This window comes from Mesoplodon bidens, assembly GCF_964165515.1.
Source record: "Mesoplodon bidens genome assembly, chromosome: 5".
NCBI classification, from domain to species: Eukaryota; Metazoa; Chordata; class Mammalia; order Artiodactyla; family Ziphiidae; genus Mesoplodon; species Mesoplodon bidens.
Window position 1 is genome coordinate 123,637,459 of NC_138161.1, and position 18,625 is coordinate 123,656,083.

An 18,625-nucleotide genomic window follows, 5' to 3' on the forward strand; every position below is an offset into this window, starting at 1 on the left:
GCCACACTTCATCAAATGCATGTTTGTGGTTTTATTTTTTTAAAACACTGATCTGCATATATATAAAGAGATACATTCATTTTGGGGGGGGTTGTTTGTTTGCCTGTTTGTTTTTTACCATAACCTCAGCCAGAATTCTATTTTGCTATTATGACCCAGGACATACATAAAAAGGTGGGGTGTCTGTGTGTGTGCATGTACCTGCATTTTTTTAATGAAATAAAATGCTTCAAAAACATGTGATTTACTCTAATACCTTCTATTCTAGTCTTTCTTACCCAAAACTTTTGTTGATGTGACTCGTTATGTTGACTCACGGCCACTAAACGTGCTGATTACCAAGTCTGAAAAACAATAACCTGGGTATAATGGGTTAGTCAATACCCACCAGGGTTACCCCGTTAACTCTTTTGTATGCTTTTGCATATTTTTTACTTGTGGAGATGCAAGTAGAACAAAAGCTCAGCTCCCACTGCGGTGAACCCCTTGGGGACCTTGGTGAAATGCAGAGTCTAGCTGGGCAGGGCTGGGGCATGAGTTTCTGCCTTTACCACCAGTCGGTCTGGGGGCAGCAGGCTGAGAAGTGTGGGTCCAGAGGAGCAGGGCCACGTAGGACACACTCCCACCACACAGCCGTGCAGCCGTGGCCGGGGCACGACCCCAGCATCCCCACAGGCTGTACTCACTGCAAAGGCGGCATCCTCGTGCCTTCATCATCCTCCCCTTTGTGATTTGCACCGTTTCCTTTCTCCATGACCAACCCTCAGCCAAAACAAGCAGTGGCAAGGCCACCCTCTCTGGGATTGCTTGAAGCCCCTTTGGACGGGATTACCCCAAAATGTGGACAACTACTTTGTTTGTCTCAACAAAGCAGGAACAGCAAAGATGATGCCGGCAAACAGGAGTGTGAAAGATCTATTAACACTTTGTTTCAGGCACCGGTTAAACTGTGAAACCTGCTTGTCAAGGGGGACCGCACTCAAAATATACTTCTGAACAGAGGTAAATCCTGTAGTTCAAAGCAGGATTTCATAATTCTAAGCCATGGAGTTAGAATTCCCACATGAGGAAACACTGACAGTAATTGTAACTGTCCCTGGTACGATACTGGCTTTCTGTACTTCAGGCCACCGGAATCCGGGATATACATGTATTGATAAAATGAAAACAGTCTTGATTTTGGTGAGGCTGTCCTTTGTGTAAGCATTTTGTGGACCCGTCTGGAGGGACAAGGGGATGGGCTCACCACTGCACCCGAGCGTGGACCTCGCACATAGTTGGTTCCAGATACGGGTTTGATAAAAGAATGAACGAACAAAAGTTTTTGAATGTGACATCTCACGTTATTAGCTGATTTCCCATTACAGTGTTTGCTTCACTGAACTGAATAGGAAGCTTTAAAAGGGAGGAAGAAATGAAAAGTGGAATCTTCCAAATTGCAGCTGTTCACCATGCGGATGGGGAGAAACGAGGGGAAGGGAGGAAAAAGAGACAGACAGACCCATAGACCAGGGCACTGATTCCTGACTCCTGATTCCTGGTGGGAATAGGGCAGGTGGAAGAGGAGGCAGATTTGGGGATGCCTCTCCCCACCAGCCATGAATGATGACGGGTAAGTGTAATTGGCCAGGAGCTTCAGGGAGGGAAGCACGGGGACTTGGAACTGAGGTCTAAGGCAGTGGTTTTCAATGGGGACAATTATGCCTCCCAGGGGACAATGGGCAATCACAGTCTGGAGACATTTTTTCACCGTCATAACTCCGGGGTGGAACACTAATGGCCTCTAGTGGGTAGAGGGTAGGGAGGCTGCTAAACATTCTGCAATGCCCATGGCATCTCCCACAGCCAAGAATTACGTGCCCCCAAATATCAATAGCACCCAGGTCAAGAAACCATGTTCCAGGGGTACAAAAGGGGGAAAAAAAAAAGCCTGGTAGAGGCAAGAGCAGAAGCTATTAGGAAAGAGAACATGCTCACCAGGACCACTAGGCTATCTTGGGCAACAGGCGAGGTCTTAGACAGAAGGGAGACAGTGTGGGAGAGAGATGAGGCTAAGGAAACAGGTGGGGATCTGGCTGTGCCTCCTGTTTCACTGGATCCCTCTCTAGTCAACCCTGAACCAGGTGCTTGTGGGGTCAGCTCCACTGCTCTAACTAAAGGCAGTCTGTGCCTTGTGAGTACCAAGCAGAAGTCCAAAAGAGGCCAGAGATCCTTGGGTGGAAATGAGCACTACAGGCTGCCCTCCAGGGTTATATGCCACTGACAAGGAAGGCTTACGTGTAGCAGATGATGCTGGTGCCCTGACCCCCCTCCCCATGGGCTCCACTTCAATGCCCATGAGCTTGTCTTCCAGCTGCCAAAAACTGCATTCCTTTGCCTCAAGGTATGCTGTTGGCTGCCCAAGTGGCAGTCCTGAAATGCCAGGAAATCAATCGTCTCTGTAGGCAGTCCTCAACAGATGCCTGACAGGTTTTGGTGAAGAAGTAGGTGCTCCCTTGCCTCTTGGGTGGGTAACTGTGAGACATGATCCACGCTGTCTCCCAGGGCTCCCCAGTGTGCCCACAGTGGTAACTGGTTTCATAATGCCTCCTTATTGACTGCTATCCCCATTCTGGCCCCCTTCCCCACTCTCCTATGGGTGTTTTCTTTACCTTCCCCCTAAAATGACTTGCACTTCAATTCTCATCTCAGGCTCTGCTTCTGGGGAACCCAAACTCTAATGGCAAGTCTTCTGAAGAGAGACTAGGCTGGCGGCCACTTGAGCCCCAGGTTCCTCAGATGTGAGAACTCTCTGGGCCCACAGTAGCCCTCTAGCGGAGGGGCTGGTCTTCCCATCCCCAAATCCTAAGCACAGAATCATTGGGATCCTCTGAGCCACAGGCTCTAGACCTACTTCTTTCAGGCCATCTGAAACCTAACTCCAGGCCCATTCCTCTCTCTCCCATTGAGGGCACAGGCAAAGCCACATCTTTTGCTCAAGGCTGGCAGGGAATGCAAGCACAATCCCTATGAGTCTCAAATGCCCCTGAAGTCAAAATTCTGCAAGAACTCAAATAAGTAACACTTGACTCCAAGAAAGGGGTCTTACTAGTGCCAGGAAGAGCCAAAGATGAAAACAACGGCAGCCGTGGTTCAAATGAACTTTAATGAATTACCAGTGGGGATTGAAAGCCACAGAATAGCAAAATGAAACAGCTATTTCAAAACCTTGCTAGTCAAAGAAGAGAAGTGAACTATAAACCCCCTCAGGGCGATGTTAAATCACTCGTCTTCCCTGTAGTGGGAATTCTGAGATGTTAAAAATCTCAAGAAAATGCTCGGAGCTTGAGGGATGCCACAGCGGCAATGTGTACAAGGGGCTCCCCACACCAGCAACAGGTCTGTAAACAGCGATGCAGCTGACACTTTCCAACGGCCTCAGAACACGGCCCTGCAGAAACCTGAAGCCATCGCCTGAGGAAGTCCCGCTGTCACCCAGGATGGGAATCAGGCGCCGAGCTTAGGGTCTATTCACTGTAAGCCATTCTTAAGGACGCTTCTTTACAAATCCTCAGAAGCCTCTCTTCTTAACTTGTGGATGTTCGCTGTGTTTCATCTTTGCCAAGAACATCCACTTCGGGGCCCCGATTTCTTGTCAACTTAGGTGAGGGGATGGGAAGATCTTCTATCTCAGCTCTGATGTGTGGAGAGTTTTTTTTGTTTTTGTTTTGTTTTGTTTTTTTTTAAGGGAAAAGAACAGCAGAGCTTTTCTGCCGGACAACCTATTCCCTTATTTATAATGCAGGACAGCAGCGCCTTGTAAGTGTATATTCTGGTTCATCTGAGGACACACGGTTGTTCATTTTAAAATTAGATTCATCCTAATTATACGAAAACAGCCTGCATGTGGTTAGTCAAAACAGCAGGAAAGCATTACTCAGCACCTACGTACTTGGCCTGCCTTCTAGACTCCACTAAACTTGTTCAACACACAGCCCCTGCCCTCTTGGAACTTCAAATCCAGCAGAGAAATATCCATCTCACTGACCAGTATGAGGTTTGGACACTGAGCAGTGAAGAAATGCATACAGTAAGTGACTAAACATGTAATACTACCTTTGGACAAAGGGGTGAGGGAAACTGTCATTAAAGGGGCATGCTGCAGGGCAGAAGCGGAGATACTTTGGATCTCAATCCTAATGAATCATGGCAGGACTGCGGGAGCTCCCTGAATGAAGGATATTAGGATGCTGTGTTGAAACAGAAGCAGGAAAAAATAGGTATTAAACCGTAAGGGACAGAAGTTTGATTGTGGACAGTAGAACAGCATCAGAGCAAGAGACAGGAGTAGATGTTATGAAAAAAGGCAGGAAGGTGGTCCGCTTCAGCATCACATTCAATCCAAGTGGGAGAGCCAACTCTGTGTTCAAGAGGCTGCAGTCCTGGGCAGGTAACCAAACATTCATTCTTCTTTAGTTTTTTAAAATTTTAATTGGAGAAGAGTTGATTTACCATGTTGTGTTAGTTTCAGGTGTACAGCAAAGTGAATCAGTTATACATATAGACATATCCACTCTTTTTAAGATTCTCTTCCCATGTAGGTCATTACAGAGTATTAAGTAGAGTTCCCCTGTGCTATACAGCAGGTCCTTGTTGATTATCTATTTTATATATAGTAGCGTGTGTATGTTAATTCCAAGCTCCTAATTTATCCCTCCCCACCATGTTTCTTCTTTGGTAACCATAATTTTCTTTTCTACATCTGAGACTCTATTTCTGTTTTGTAAATAGGTTCATATGATATCGCTTATATGTGGAATCTTTAAAAATGGTACAGATAAACTATTTACATCTATTATTCTTATTTTCCACAGATCCTGAGGGTTCCCTAAGTTCAACGATTGACCATGGAACATATCTCTTGAGGATGAAAAATGCCAGGACATCTATAAAAAGGAGATTGTTACCAGTAAACACATCCTAACAATTTAAAACTGAAAAAAAGAATAACTAATGATACAAAATGATCAAGGAAATTTGCAGGTTGACTTTCGGGTCTCTCTCTTTGATTTCCTGCCTTTTGCACAATCAAGCTCCGTACTTCCAGGGTGAAGGCTGACTGAACACAATCAATTTTACAACTTTTGTAATAATATGATGATAAAATTGTTTCCCATGTACTGGGCACTCCCCAGGCACTATGGATGGGCTCAGCAGTCCATAAACTTGATTCCACTCAATCTCCTCTATGATGCCGTCAAGTAAGTACCAATATTATTTCACTGCACAGATGAGGTGACTGAAGTTCAAGGCGGTTAAGTCACTTGCCAGAGAGACCACGAGCTAGAAGGGGACACAGCCAGGCATCCAACTCAGCACCTGTAGGGACGTCCACCACCCACCCGTAACTCCTGATCTCTCTCCAGTGCCCCAGCTCTCAACTAGTCCAGGACCAAGGACCCTCAGTTTCCACCCTCCCCACAACACAATTGGCCTCTAAGGGAAGGGGGGAGGGTGTCTCTCCTCCCTGCTCTGTGACAGGACTTTAAAATAGGACATGACTGGTGCCCACACTGCAGGTTACTCTGAGCCCCAGGGATCCCAGTGATGAGCCAGGAACAAGTTGGGGATTACTGAGAAAATGATTTCTTCTTTATTATGGAATATCAAGAATTAGCTGGATTCAAAAAGATACATGCATCCCAATGTTCACAGCAGCACTATTCACAGTAGCCAGGACATGGAAGCAACTTAAGTGTCCATCGACAGAGGAATGGATAAAGAAGATGTGGTACATATATACAATGCAATGTTACTCAGCCATAAAAAAGAACAAAATAATGCCATCTGCAGCAACATGGATGCAACTAGAGGTTATCATACTAAGTGTAGTAAGTCAGAAAGACAAATATCATATGATATTGCTTACATGTGGAATCTAAAATATGACACAAATGAACCCATCTACAAAACAGAAACAGACTCACAGACATAGAGAACAGACTGGTGGTTGCCAAGGGGGAGGGGGTTGGGGGAGGGATGGAGTGGGAGGTTGGGATTAGCAGATGCAAGCTATTTATATAGAGGATGGATAAACAACAAGGTCCTACTGTATAGCACAGGGAACTATATTCAATATCCTGTGATAAACCATAATGGAAAAGAATATGAAAAAGAATGTATATATATATACATATGTGTGTGTGTGTGTGTGTGTATAACTGAATCACATTGCTGTACAGCAGTAATTAAAACAACATTGCAAATCAACTATAATAAAAAAAAAAGAATTAGCTGGATTCTGTACCTGAGAGGTACTTTATCAGGATTAACTTCTCCATATTTCAAATTTTGATTTTCAAAAATATTGCAAAATATTTTACAAAAATAGACTTGAAGTCCAAGACAGCCCTACCTGGGGTAATAGAAAGGCAAACAATTATTTCTTTTCCTTTTACAGGTCCTTAACATGATACTTCTGATTCACTTGGTCTTATTTCTTCATAATCTAAAACACATGTGCACTTGGAAACTGTTTCCTTACTCTCAGATTAAGACATTTTAATAATAATTAAATAAGTTTTCACAAAGGTAAAATATGCAAAGTTCGAAGGAAAGAGCTTCTTTGTTCTTTTCATTTACCTCACTTTTATTATTCATGCCCCTCTTACATCTCCTTCGCCAGAGGCACTTCTATAGAACTGGCTGAATATTTGATCAAGCACATTTACAATTGGGGAAGAAAACAAGCAAATATCCTTTTTGACTAAAAAAGAGCGTTCCCCATTGTAGTAAGGAATGATAAGTAGAATAAATACTAGGAAAATTGCTATTTTTAGTCAAGACATTATGTAATGAGCCATTTATTTAAACTGTCTAAAGCTCTGCAAAATGATTCCAGGAAAATGGCTTCAATTCCTCTGTCAACACACCAAGAATCGGCTCTGCCCTCTGCTTCCTGATAGCTCTACTTTAAACTTTAGTTTCCTTTAAAAAAAATCAGCACATTAATAATGTGCCAATTATACCAGGATTGATCAGTAAACTCCCAACACTATGTACATGTTATGACCCACATAGATCTATCAAGAAAATCAAAATGATGATCAAAGACTAAAAGGGAAAGCCGGGTGTGGCCAGATTAACAATGACCCACCCCGTAAAAGTGAGTAGGAAGTGAGGAAACAGAACTGGGTCAGCTAGAAGGGTGGTACTGCACCAAAAACCAGAACTGGGTTATGTCATTGCTATCGGGATGTTTCCATCACTTGCCAGTGCCTCCAAAAGTACCAAGACATTGCTGTGAGGAGAGCCTCAGAAGAACTGAAAAACAGAATGACACAGGGTGGCAAAGACAGTTCACTGGCCACCAAATATTCTGGCTCCCCTTCCCCTTCTACAGCACAGGGGCATCGCAGGAAAGCAGCTGTGAGACAGGGGCTGTATCTCCCAACCTGCTTGCTTCAGCGGGAGGTGGGAATGGGATTGTTCTCACCAGTGGAATCAGAGCAAAATGATTCTGGGTCACTTCCAAGCGGAGGCAGTTAGGAGGCTGGTGTGTTTCTGCACTCTCTTGCCTTCTCAGGCGTCTGATGCAGTGAAGACATGGCCTTGGAAGCTTTGAACTGGAGATGGAGGAGCCCAAGACCAAAGGAATCAGGATTCCTCAGAATCGCCATAGAGCAGAGTCCCCAAGCTAATCAGGAACTGCAATTTTCAACTTCACGTGGGTGAAAGGTAAACTTCTACTTTCTTTAGCCCCCATGCATTTTTAATTTTATTTCAAAATGTAGATAGTGTTTTCCTAACCAATATACGTGGCAAGAAAAACTAAGTGTCTTGATCACTTGAAATAATGTATACAATTTATTTTTGCATGGAATTTGATAGAACCATAGATTTTTAAGGCTAAAGTTGTCCTACCCAGTTCTAGCAGCTACTAGCCACTAATGGCCATTGAGCATTTGAAATGTGGCTAGGTCAAGATTGAGATGTGCTACAAATGTAAAATATATACCAGATATTAAAGGTTTAATACAAAAAGCAAAATATCTCATTGGTATTTCATGTTGATTATATGTTAATAATTTTTGGATGAAATAAAATATACTGTTGAGATCAAACTCACTGGTTGCTTTTTACTCATTTGTAACATTGCTACTAGAAAATTTTAAACTACCTATGTGGCTCACATTATATTTCTATTGGACTCCTGCTCAGCTAGTAGGTGTTAGCAAATTACAACCCACCTTCTGTTTTTGTAAATAAAGTTTTATTGGTACAGAGCCATGACTACTTGCATGGTATCTACGGCTGGTTTTGCATTACAGGGCAGAGCTGAGTAGTCCTGAAAAGCTGAAAATATTTATTATATGGCCTATTATAGAAAATATTTGTAAAAAATCTGTTTGGGATTACTAAGAAATAAGACCAAACAATGATAAGAAGTTATCATGCTAAGGGCATGTAAAAGGAAAAGAAATCATTGTTTGACTTTATATTACCCCAGGTAGGGCTATCTTTGACTCCAAGTCTACTTTTGTAAAATATTTTGCAGTATTTTTAAAAACTAAAATTTGCAATATGAAGAAGTTAATCCTGATAATGCCCAGGCTAAGGATAACTTTGAAATTACCTAATTTATCTACTCTTACCATTTCATGACTAAGGAAATGAAAGCTCAGATAAGTGAAGAGACTTGTCCAAAATATTTTTATTCTAAATTAGGTGGTATTTCTATAAGGTCACTATTATTCATTCATTCATGGATTCATACTCTCCACCCATCTCTAATTTCGATCATTAAAGAAATAAACTCCCTATCAGTTAGAAGAATCAGCACTTAAGAGCAGAGAAATCCTTGAGTAATAACAGCGACAAATAGGCTGTGAGATAGTTTTTAAATTAAGCTTCATTTGAAAACACTTTAAAGAGAACCTATCATGTAATCTGCTTTCAAATTAAACTTGAAATTCCCCCAAATGTAGAGCCAGCTTGCTAAAAATATGCCTTATTGGAATTAAATGTTAAAAATTTGCCACATCTTGGAGAAAAGGAAATCTGTTCCCAAAGACTTCACAGCAACATATAACTGCCTCTGTTCTAGCAGCCATCCTCTCTCAGTGTTTTATTCTAGAACTTCTAACTGGGCTCACCATTTCCAGTCTCTGTCCCACTCAAGACCTATGCCAAAGAGCCCTTCTAAAATAAAAATCTGATGTGCTGACCATTCCTTAGTCTCTCCATGCTGTCAAGATAGAAAGTCCATCTTCCTTATTTGGTCTGGAAAGTCTTCATCATGTGGCTTCTACCTGCTCCTACGGCTTCATTTATTGCCCTGTGCACGTCAGACTAAGCTCCTTGCAATTTCCCATATGCTTCATACTTTTATCCCATTTCATGCACTTGTATATGGTGTTCTTACTGCCTAGAACTCTCCCCACTCCGGACTACGGGTCCCCACTGTACACTGTATTTACTCCATCACAGAACTTACCAATATTGTCGTTGATTGTAACTGTTGAAACCTTAATTCTACCACCACTAGAAATAGCTAATATTTAGGAACACTGAATTGCAGGTAAAGTGCTACACTATTTCATTTAATCTTCACATGTTATAGATGAGGAAACCGAGCAGGTGTAATGAAGCCAGGGGAAGCCAAGACATGAATCCACACATCCCCACTCTGCAGCTCTGGTTCTTAACTCGACACCAGTGGTTGTCAGTGGGGGTGACTTTCCTGCCCATGAGACATCTAGCAATATCTGGAGACATTTTTCCTTGCTGCAACTGGCGTGTCGGGGGAGCTACTGGGATCTAGTAGGTAGAGGTAAGTGATACTGCTAAACATCCTACAGGAACGAGTGCAGCTCCTCAAAGGAGAGAATTATTGGGCCCCAAATGTCAATAGTTCAGAGGCTGAAAAACACTGGTCTACACTAAATTAACTCCTGTAGATTGACCCAGGAGACTCTGAGTATCTCTACAGCAAGGATTTTTAAATGTTCACCATGGTGTCTTGGAACCTACTATAGAGCCTGGTACCCAGTAGATGCCCAATGCATATATGATGGATGGATGGGTGGAGGGATGGATGAATGGATGGATGGATGCAGGAATGGATGGATGAATGGGTGGAGGGATGGACAGATTCCAGGAGAAAAGAAACAAGTTTCCTTATTTTACGCCTTGGTTTTCGTGACAACTTCAATAAAGATAAGTCTGAACACACATTCTTAATTAACAGTAAATGAATGCATGCAGAGTACATTCCAGAGGATACCTTCACCTTAGCAATACCTCACATTTAAGAATCTATAGTGTGAGATTAAATTAATAAGCCAAACGCCTAGCATTATATTTTTTCAAGAATTCCCTTACAACTACTACACTGCAGGAAAAACTGATATGTTCATCATCCACATAGGCCATAACTTAAATTGTTTTAAAAAGATTTCCTGTATAAGGTTCCCCTGGTTTCTTTTTTTTATATAAAAGACAAATAATACAAGAATACACAACCTTATGTTTCCCCTTGTTGTAACTACAATTCCGATATAAATACATTATTCTAGATTTCCAGATGCTTGGGGTAGAAATTACAATAAAGCTTAGGTGAAATTCAAAAAAGTAAACAGAAACATATATGGCAGAAATAAACCATTCTCTGTCTTACGTAAATTAATATGAAGTCAAGGAAAGATATATTTTATGATTATAATATTTTTAAAGTAACAGCAATTTAGCCTGATTTTTACATAATCACAAATACTTCAACAATGGCGGCATTAATCAGTGTTGAATGCAAACTGATAGATTTTCTACAGAAGAGCACAAAGTTTCAGCTGTGGGGCTAGCTCCTCTGAGTGATCACTTATTATAAAATGTAGTAGAAGTTAAAACAAATTGTATTAATTTTTTTAAGTGCAGTACTATGAACTATTCCTCACAACCTTCTGCATTGAACTTTAGCCGTTTGTGGTTTTACACACACACACACACACACACACACACACACAGAATATGCTGACCCAATAAGTTTTGGTACCTGCTCTCCCTCTTGGAGATTCACATGCACAAAAGCATAAAAGTAGACTCTGGGAATGCTTGCGCTAAGTTGTTAAACTCGGGATTTTCCATAGAGTAACAAATAAAAAGTTAAATCTGATGAGGATCTGCCAAAACATTTAGGAGTAGGGAGAAGGCCTAAAAGTGATGACAGGATGTGTAGCTGGGGACATCAGCATGACTGTGGCATTTCTTGCCATGGGAACCACAGCTGACGCCAGAGACGAGCAGTGCCTTTTTCACTGTCTGTGAGAACATGACACACACTTGTCACAGAGGCAGACTCTGCATGTATGGACATGCAAGTGGTGAGACATTGCCACATATGGAAGAGCAACATGAAAAAGCTAACCCAAACCCAGGAATGTCATGACTGCTAATATCAATCATGATTTTTTGAGCACCTGTTCTGTACAACCATGGCTGAAATCTGGGAAAACAGAGCCTTAAGAGAAACAAAAGAGGGGGTAGTATATCTGAACCATCTTGAGGACCACGGAACAACACAAGTCACAAGAGTCAGAATACTCAATGGGCCCTGGATGCCACAATCATACAGTCTGCCGCCCAAACCAGGACTGTCTTCTCCACTCTCCTCATCATGAACACTCCTGGGTCTCCAGAGGAATCACACAAGTGTACTTCCCAGATGAAGAAGACATACCTGCTGTCAATTAACATTCCTTTGTCCAAGCTTTTGCCTTCATCAGGTTATCACTCATGACTTTTTGAATAAACCCCTACGTTCTCAATCCCAGAAGAGAAGCCATGATCCTTAAAATCTCTTTTATTAGAAAGAGGGAGTTGAATGAGTAATTACTTCAGATCAGTCCTTTCCTAATTGTTATATGTGCCCCATCCACAGTCCACTCTCAGCACGCACACACACATACGCAGACGCACAGGCACACACATGTATGCATATGTTATTATACGTATTACTATACTGTTATATACATATTGCATATCATGATATACATATTATTGTATGTGTTGTATTCACGTATACATATGTATATGTATAAGTAAATGTATATGTTAGAGTGTCTATCATGATGAAAAGGCTACAATATGCTTCCTGGGACAGAGTAAAGGTTCCTGGGTCCAAATTCCAGGCTCTCCTGACTTGCCATTTGGAAAAAGATACTTAAGTTCACAGCAGAGCTCAGTTTCTTACTCAGTAAAAATAGTTCTGTACAGGAAGAGCTGCCAGTACATAAAGATCCAAAGTCCCTGGAAATTAGGACAGTATGGACAGGCAACATTCGCATTAAATGTAGATCACGATTCTCACTGTCACTTGGCCAGATTCCCGAGAGGAGGATATAGAATCATGTTATCTGTGACTCAGTGATCTGGAGAGCCTCCCCTCCCCCATTTGCTTAAATGCTGTAATTGACTAACACATTGGGAACTTAAGGTGGAGAGTGAACACCCTTAATCAGAAGACTCACCAGCCTAAATGTATTCAACCCCACACCGCGTGAATCCCAAGAAAGTCCCGGGTGAATCGCACTGCAATTTACGCTAATACACATGGGGGACAAAACCCACAAAACCATCACATCCTCAGATTAAAAGAACTTTATTTCACCTAGGGGGCCATATGAGGGACCCCAGTAGGCATACCCATTCCATCACAGTGGAGACCACTTCAGAATCCCTTTGCATTAACATATGCATATTGTCTCATAGCTCACTAGGCTACACACTGAGCTGCAAAAACAGGCCCAGACACATACAATGTACACAAAGTTTTGTAGACTGAATGAGGAATCAAATCAAGTAAAGAAAATGACTTTAAATAAAGCAAGGAATTCACCTGCCATCTATTGCTCAACCAGTTCAGACACCAGAACAAGCTCTTCTCGCAAACTACCCTGCTGTGATATGGACATACAATGTAATCCAGGCAGCAAACATTCACAATGGACAAAACTAAGACAGAAGATGACACTTGATACACTATCAGAAAAGAGAGAGAAGCGTCTCCCCTTCTCCCCGTCTCATTCATTCTTCCAACGAGCTTCTCCCTGTGCCCATGTGTCAAAGCCTTTGCTAGGTGCTATAAGTCAAGGATGAGTAAACCCATAGCCCATCACCACAGTTCAGAGGGGAAGACAGAAATGAAACAAAAACAAACACACTGCCCTGCAGGGTGGTAACTGTACAGGCTAAAGCACAAAGCATGGAGGCCACCCGTTGAGAGAGGTTTATGGCCATAGGGTCATTTTCAAGTACCTGGCTGTCCCATCCCCCAGACTGTTCCAGTTTAAAAGCTTGGCAGAGATACTGGATATTTGAGGAAGTCAGCCTAAAGACCATGCTAACCATTCACTCCTCTAGGTTTTCTGAGCTCTATTTCTGCACAGGGGACAGCGTCCCGAATCTCCTCTGCGGGGGCCATGGGACCTCAGACCCCCAAAGATAAAGTCCCACTGGGTGACTTTCCATTATTACGCCTTCTGCATTTTTTCCCCTTGAGGGTTGGTAAAAGACTTGACCATATAAAGAATTTTACTTCATTTTCTGTAGAAATGAAGTTCAAGTATTGGCCATTATATGATCTGACATTTCATAGGAGTATATACTAGTTGCCATGTACCATGGTAAGCACTCTACAAATGTTATCTGATTTATCCTTACAGCTTCAAGGCCTACCTGCCACATCAGTGCTCCCACTCCCCATTTTCTTCTGTTACTTGGCTACTGAGAAGCTCAGAGTTAAATTAAATACTGAAAAGCAATAAGCACTTACGATTTCAGTTTGATTATCTGTACTCCTCTACAATATTTTGCTCTCTCTTCCTTTGCCATTTTTACCGGTCTCATCACTTTGTGGGATTTTTACTATACATTTACTGAGACACATTTCTGGAAGTCAATACTCTACAAACAAAAACAAATGACCAGAACCATCAATTGTAATTTCCTTTTAGTTTCAGTTGTCACAAGAGTTTCCATGAATAGCTCATTTGAAGATGACCCCTTGTGTGTCATACCTCGGTCACTTGGAAACTCAGATAGTTTAATATTTCCCACAATCATCAGGTTCAGAATCTGTTCATGAAGTGCAGAAAACGGAAAAGGGGAGAGGTTGCCTGACATAACTTACCCATAGGGTAACCACTAGGTTGCTTCCTAATCTACTACCAAGGGATATTTCTATCTTGTGCTGGTTCCTGACAGTCCCGTTCACCCCTTCCCCAACATCTACTTCTGTAGACCAGCTATACCACGACATGCCCTTGGTCCCCTTAGGGCTGCCAAGGCCAAAGGCACCGCCAGAACCTGCTGAGTGAGAAGGCAGCTATCACCCAGTGATGTCTGTTCCCTGGAATTTCACTCTCCGCACTGACAATGCCTCTGGAACTCATAAAGATTCTGCTGAAACCCAGGGAGCTGAAGGTCAGTGTCTTCAGGGAATCAAGGTACCATGTAAGACAAACTGCTGCTGAGGATTTCCATGTACTCAAGGCAAACGCCCCCAGGAAGAACTCACAGAAATAACTCTCTGCGTTGTCACTACATAGAGCAGGGCTAGCTTTCGTATCCAAAAAAAAAAAAAAAGAGAGAGAGACAGATAAAAATCGAACCATATATACATGGCACATACACACACACATACACAGGCACAGGTCTTGGCGCATCCAATTGGTACCCACTTAGATGCTTAGTCAGGTATTTTTTGGAACACAGTGTTTGGGCACAACCATTAATTTATTCAACAAAGATTTATCCAGCACCTACTATGTGCCAAGCACTGTTCAAGATGCCAGAGAATCACGAGTGAACGAGACAGTCAAGATTCTTTTTCTCAAGGACTCTATAGTCTAGACAGGTACTCAACAAGTAGCAACTGAAATGAACAATTCAGATGGAAAATAAGACCAAGGAAGGAAAAAAAAAAAAAAAAAAGGAAGCAAAAAACAATGTCATGGCTTTGAGAAGGAATGGGAGGCTGCCTCTGCTCCAATGGTCAGGGGAGGGCTTTTTAAAGAAGTAACACATAATCTTACAATAAAATGACAAAAAGGAGCTGAAGAAACCAATCACCTTTACTCTGATTTCCATCAAAAAGATGAGCTTACTAAAAAAAGAAAGGTGCAATCCCATTTGTGGCTCCACACACCCTGTGCTTCAAACAACTGCAAAAAGCCCAGGAAAGGAAAAGGATCCACAACTTTCTCTGCTCTTAAGGAAATTTTAAGAAATCTCCTTTCCCCAAAGATGCTAAATGAAAAGGAAGTTGCCTTAATTCATCTCTGTGGTAGGATTTACTACAAAGAATCTAAAAGGGGGAAAATGGAATGTTTATTCCTCTTTTAACGGTCAGTTACTTTATAATGTTCCAATGTCAATAAAATTATGCCTTTGCATTGTAATGCCAACAGGAATTGCTTCATTTAAAAAAAAAGTCTAGGGCTAAATTCAGTATCATTTATTTCACTTGTTGGAAAAGAGAATCAAATCATATTTACTAGCAGATGATACCACTTCCAATACATAATAAAACTTTGAAATTCATTAAAAATAAGATTCTGATAGTATCTTTTCAACGTGCACAAATAATAAGTGATTGTTCACCAATACCTTCCCATATCCCATATCCCAGCCCAAACAAATCACTTAGTATTGAATTTCTGTTGGAGTCAATTAAAACGCTTAGCCAACTGGCATGAAAACTCCTGAAAACGTCCACTGCTCAAAATAACTTTCATCAAAACACCTTTTTCTTTCATGTTTCCTAGTCCCTGATTTGTTTCATAACCTCACCGTGAATATTCAGAATGAATCATGGAATATTTTGACTAAAACGCAGTTTGTATTACCTTGCAATGCAGAGCATGCTATATATTATTGAAATGTAAATACGCATACGAAACTAAAAGAAGGCCGAATAATGCAAAGCTATTGTCCAGCAGGTCTGCATCACCCAATACATGTATCACTATCAGAAACTGCTGTGCTCTGGTATTAATACGCTGTCCAAGGAATGCTTAATGTTTTGAACTTCAAAACGGGTCTTTAAAAATGACTTTCACTGGCACCTAAGAACAATAACATGCTAAGGGGAAGACTCTGTTTCATTTATTTACTGATGAGGCTTAGTGTTTGAATCTTCACAAATTCTCAACGTGTGCGGAGCGGCGCCGATGTAGAGTCTGCACTTTTCTGCCCAGGTAAGCTCTTGTCTCTTTCTTTCACTCACTTCACGAACTGTTATGCTTCTAGACCCTTCCTGTAAAATTTCCCATTTGGGGAAAAATTATACACTGAGCCTTCCGTAAACAAAACACTCACCCCGCCCCCATTAAAACAAATCAGAAGGCTTAAGAATTAGCACTAATACTGAGTCTACAATGGTCGCCGGCAAATACAAATGACAACTGCAGCCGAGAAGGACCAAATCCACCTGGAGTAAAAACTCCCCCAATGAGTCCTTCTCCGAGGGGTGCCCGGGGTGGGGTGGCGACCGAGCAGCTGGCACAACTCGGGGACCGGAACCGACTCGAGGGGGCCCAGGAGAAGATGCTGCGTCAAGAGAAGCGAAGCAAGAAGCGCGAACCGGGAGGCGAGCGACGTCGCCCCCCATTCCCCGGGGAGGTGGGGAGAAGCCAAGTCGCCAGGCACGGGCACCAGCGCACGCCACCCGCAGGATCGGTCCCCTCTCAAAGCCCGGAGTTCCGGGGCAGGAGAACAGGGGCGATGGGGGACCCCCAGTCCCTTTAAACCGCCTCCACACACACACCCCCGCCCCACCACCAGCCCCGGTGTCTGCCAACCTTTTCCGAACCCTCGTGTCACAGAACTTCCTCATCATGGAAACTTCCACTCGGTTCGGCGCTGAGGATGCCAAACTCCATGTCACAAGGAGGCTGTCAACAGCCGGGCTCGGGGTTTGAGGAACACCGCCGCCCCAGCCGCCCCGCTCCGCCGCTGCCCACGCCGCGGCTCCCGGAGCGGTGCCCGGGCGGAGAGGGCACCTCCTCCCCCCAGGCGGGGCGCGAACCCCCGGAGGCGGGTACCAGGGCGGCTGACACCCCACCCACGCCCGCCCGCGCGCGCGTGCGCGCCCGGCGTCGCCGCTAGCACCCCGTGGGGTTCCCGCGACACCCCCGTCGCCCTCCTGCCCACCCCCCGGACGGCGGGGACCGTCGCCCCCTCCCCCGCACCCCCGCCTCCGCGCCGTCCTCCGGCCAAATTACCGGTGTCCTCCAGCCGGCCGGGTCGGGCGCCCCTGCCCGGGGAAGGCCGCCTGCGGGCGCTGCCCGAGCCCGGGAGCAGAAGGTCTCCTTCCCCAGCGCACTCACATTATTCATGCAAAGTTAATCCCCGCCGCGTCACGGCCGCCCGCCTGAGGATGTGCGCCTTCCTTGGCCAAGCCCCGCAGTCTCCACCCTCCTCCGCCCCCTCCTCCCGGCGGCGGGGTCCCGGGGAGCGCCGGCGACGGGACGTCGCGCGAGTCCTGCAGAATGTCAACTCCCCGGGCGCAGAGGGGCGGCCGCAGCCGGGGCCGCGCCGCCCGCCCGGGCCGCTCCACTTTTACAGGCGCAGGAAGCGAGCGCGGCCCGGCCGCCGAGTCCCCGCCTCTCGGGCCCGCGCGCCCGGCCGGCTCCCGGCCGCTGCCCTCCTCCGGCCCCGGCGCCCCTCCGCGCCGCGTCTGCCAACCGGTGACCTGGTTTCGCATCCGGCCCGCCCGGCGGTCCGACTCGCGCGGCGGCGGTGGCGGCCGGGAGCAGGCCATTCGGGCTCCCCCAGGGGCGCCGCGAGGAAATGGCCTCCCGGCAGCGCGCCCCGCCGCCGTCGTCCCCCGCCGGCCCGGCCGCCCGCCGGCCCGCGACACCCCCGCCCGGCCCCGGTCCGGAGCTCGGACGCGTCCGCCGCTCCTCGGCCCGCGCCCCCTGCCCAGCGCGCCCCTCACGCGCCGCCCAGCTCGCCGCCTCCGCACCTGCCGCCCCAGGTGCGGGCTCCCCCTCGTCCCCGTCCCGGCCGTGCCCTCCACCCTGGGAGTCCTCCCCGGGTGGCGATGTAGCGGCGGTGTTGGTGGCGCGCGTCCACCCACCAGGTTGCGTGCGCACGGCGGTTCGGGCTTGGGCGTCATTCCTCTCGTCGGCAAAGAGGAAGGGACGGGGGGACGAGGGACACGGGGCCGAGGAAGGGTGACTTCCAGAAGCACGGGCTCCTCTTGGCCCGGGCCGCCGCGCTCCTCCCTCCTTCTGCGAACCACTTGTGGCGCGTGTCGGGCCGACACGGCGATCTGGCTCCTCCCGGGGCCTCGCTCCCGCTGGGCGTCTGGCATTCCCCATCATCGCCACCCCCGGGAATAAAGTTTGCAAAAAATACCCGGCTTGCGCCTGAAGGAAACACCCCCTCCACACCACCCGGCACATCCTGGGAGACGGGCGCAGGGTGGGGACCCTCCGCAGGTTCCAGAAGGGCCGACCTGTTCATTTGTCTTTGCCCTGGACATGGACAAATAAAACCCGGAAGACAAAAATAATTTATACTCTTGGAAAGTCCTGCCCCGGTCAAATATGAGCTTCTAAAATCCACCCCCCCACACCCCCAGTCC

At 45.3% G+C, this 18,625-nt stretch overlaps 1 protein-coding gene across 7 annotated transcripts in view; it reads right to left on the reverse strand.

The window, feature by feature from the left end:
- Positions 1–18,355, reverse strand: part of THRB (thyroid hormone receptor beta) — a 383,013-nt gene extending 364,658 nt beyond the window's left edge. For 2 of the 7 annotated variants that reach the window (XM_081235686.1, XM_081235687.1), the window contains exon 1: positions 16,836–17,034. The gene's annotated coding sequence lies outside the window, so the exon portion shown is untranslated. Of the gene's footprint in view, positions 1–16,835; positions 17,035–17,258; positions 17,515–18,115 lie in introns of those variants that run through there. The other 5 variants (XM_081235680.1, XM_081235681.1, XM_081235682.1 and 2 more) reach the window with 5 other exon arrangements.
- Between the last annotated feature and the right edge of the window lie 270 nt (positions 18,356–18,625).